Raw genomic sequence first — 3,668 nt, 5'->3', positions numbered from 1 at the left:
TCAAAATAGGGACTCACAGAAAGACTTCTAACTCCAAGTCCAAGGCACTTTCCATGCCTTGCAGTTTTTCACCTTCCCCTAGAGTCACACAGAAGCTATCTTGTTCCTCTTCCCTGTGCGAGACTTAAAAATATTGTCAAATCGTGATCAAGTCCTCTTGACTCAATCTCCTTTCCATTTATACCATCTTCATTTTGTCCAACCAATCCAAATATGCCATGCATGTGTGTGTATGTGTGTAGGAGACTCTTTGCTAACCTGATCACCCCTCTCTGCTTACACTGTAAGTGCCTATTGTCACTCTCACCATGACCTGTCATCCCTGCCCCTGACACTTTTCTAGCCATGGGGTCACCTAATCTCTCTAAGTCTCAGTACTGTCCCTTGTACAATGAGAACAATGATTCTCCGAGTAACTTTAGAGAGACATGAGGCTCCAAAGAAATAGTGCATTAAGATATATGCAAACAAAAAGGGTAAATAAATGCCTGCTCATTGTCTTTACTCATACTTCCACTCATTGTGTGGCCTGGGTTAGAACTTGGCCACTCTTGTAGTGAGCTCTTGGGTATAGCACTCATTTCTAAATCGTGATTTATTTATCTATAAAAGAAAGGAGTTAGAGTCTACGAGCATTCAAGTCTTTTCTAGTTTTGATATTCTATATCTTAAGGACACTTCTCCTCTGACATTTTATGTTCTATCAGCCCTTCCAAAGCTAATATTTTATGTTCTGAGGGCACTTCCAGGTCCCACATTTTATGTACCTTGTTTCAAAGAACCTAACTTCCTATGTCCTCATGTTTCTCCAAACTGATATTTTATATGTTCTGTTGTGTATTCGAAGGTACTTTCCACCTTTGACATTTTCTTTTATTAAATAGGAACCTTCAAGGAGGTCTAGGCTTTCTCTGTTTTACAACTTTCCTTGTCTCAAATATGCTCTCATTGTCTTCTGTGCTGTCCCCTCCCAAGACTCTCTCTTATTTCTTATTATGTGGTCTTCCCGACACAGCATGTGGAAGGGGACAGCAGGAAAGACATTTGAAGTTGACTTTGGATAAGAAAAAATCCCTGCCCACTTCCACAGTTCCATAAACACACTCCTAGGACAGAAAGTCTTCTCCAAAGACATCCTGTTTATCTCTTCCTGTGGCATCGTGGGTGACTTTAGACTGATGTCAAGAACCAGTCAACTTCTGACAAAGACCAGTTCGTTGAGGTGGAGAGGTCACCAAGGCCACAATTTCTTTTTCCTTCAAGGCTTTGCTCACACAATCACAAAGACAATCCCTTCTGATAGACAGCTGGTCCTCAGATGGAATCAAAATGAAAGGAGGAGAATTATCAGAGAAGGAAGTAAAATTGAACTTTACCTCTGCTCCTCACTATCTCCAGGGGCTGCAGGAGGAGGCCTCTGTGGGACCAAGTGCTCATTAAAATCAGGAGCTCTGAGAGTGGCTGGGGAACCAGGAGGAAACTTTCTGACTCACTTAGAATCAGAAAGTTTTTGAAGGTACAGTTATTTGATCAAATAAAAAAACAAATAATTCAGGAACTGAGTAAACACTCTATGACATGCTGAAGTAGAAGATAGAGAGGCCATAGTACAATTAGAGTATTTATTGGGATAACTAATTGACCTCACTGGTAACACAGTAGAGAGATGACCAGAGTCTGGAGGTCAAGAGAGTAGGGGACAGAAAACCTCATTCACTGTAAGCCTACACCCACACACCCACACACATGCACACATGCATACATGTATGTATACATACATAAATACACACATGTATGTATACACACATAGTGTTTGTCTTTTGTTCTCAAATAGGACCATGATATCAGGGAGATGGTGACACAACTTGCAGTTGACTTTGATTTGAGTGAGGGAGGGCTGTACAAGGTCACCAGCCTCATTTTCTGCTCCAGAGTCACCTGTGGCCAGTGGCCAAATATTCATCAGCACCACTGAAGATGGCCCAGGATGCAATGGGAGACCCTGGCCCCTTTAGGCTAAGGTCTTTTCAGGTTCTCACTTTGAGTGAGATAAAGCCTATTCCATGAATAGACTTCTTTAAGTAGTTACTCAAGGGATGAACCCTTTAAAAAAATCAGACTGGATTGGGAAGACCCTCAAGGCTCCTGAGCAAGAGAAGCAGTTGCTATTTAATATTTACATTCACTCTGTGCTAGGAGAGCAGGGACCTATTGTCCTATCTATGAGCTCCAGAGTGAATTGGGCTGAAGACTTGATCTTTGATTAAGAAATATAGCCAGTAAATCTAAAGAAAAAAAGGTGCTTTTGGTCATCGAAGTGTACCTTCCCCTAGACAGAATACCCCACCATATATTGTGTACATTTGCATAGACACACACATGTGTACCATTCTGACACATCCTGACCCCCCCCCATATCCAAAGAGAACTCAAACAGCACAATTACATGTTGATGGTTAAAGAACTAATTGGAGCATTCCACCAAATTCAAATAACTTTTTTTCCCCACAATATTCAATTACTGGGTTAAATTGCACCAAAAACCACACCTCAAAAAGCCAAGTTATAATGCAATTTAGAGCGAGAAATCTAAAAGACTGAGCTGACAATGTTATATACACATCCATTCTCTGATCATACATACTTACCAGGAGGAATGGGAACAAGGCTAGATATTTAAATCTCTCTTATGCATCCTCTCCTGTCTCTTTGCATTGCTGCTTCTCCACTGTACTCCTTTTTTTGCCGTCCACCTGTACCTTCTTGACTCATCTTAACACATTCAATGTCTCTTTATTCTAATCCAGGAGCCTGCAGTCTTGAGGCCACATGTGGCCCTCTAGGTCCTCAAATGCATCCTTTTGACGGAATCCAAACTTTGTTCTGTAGTTTTGATCCAGTCAAAGGACTGTACTTGAGGACCTAAAGGGCCTCGAGGCTACAGGTTCCCCAATCCTGCACTAATCCATACACATACTCCCTAAATCTTTCTTCTGCATGTTACATTCTGTTAGAAACCTTCAGTGTTCTGCTGCTGTCCACCACTCAAGGACTTTTCATTCTATTTGCTTTGTGTACTGGATGCCAAAATTCTACATAATACACACCTATATCAGTTAAAATTTTCTGATTATTGTAACCCCCTAATATATACATGGAATGATTTTACCAGTTATAACTCTGTGATATCATAGTAATGTATTATGAACACTACAAATTTTACGAGAAAGAGGGATAGAGGGGGAGAGAGAGAGAGAGACAGAGCGGGACAGAGAGAGACAGAGAGGGACAGAGAGAGACAGAGAGAGACAGAGAAACAGAGGCAAAGGGACAGAGACAAAGACAGAGGCAGAAAGAATTTCTTATTTTAGAAGGACAAGATGTTTGGTTCAGATTTAATTAGGGGTCTTGCAGGTCACTTAAAACTACTGGGGGAAATGTGAATTAATAATATTGACATTTTTGGCAATGAACTCAGAATTTACATGCCCTTAAACATCTTCCGAGATGTTAAGGAGAGGCATAATCTTTGGAGGTCAGGTGCAAGGTCCAGAGTAGCTGTTCCAAGTTGCAGAAGAACAGTAGAGGGTTAGATGGTGATATAATGGATTATACTCTTTTTTCTTGGTGGTGGCTGACTCTCTTCATTGCTTCCAGTTGTCTGATGG

The sequence above is a fragment of the Notamacropus eugenii genome, chromosome 5, assembly GCF_028372415.1.
Source record: "Notamacropus eugenii isolate mMacEug1 chromosome 5, mMacEug1.pri_v2, whole genome shotgun sequence".
NCBI classification, from domain to species: domain Eukaryota; kingdom Metazoa; phylum Chordata; class Mammalia; order Diprotodontia; family Macropodidae; genus Notamacropus; species Notamacropus eugenii.
Note: the sequence above shows the minus strand (reverse complement) of the source record.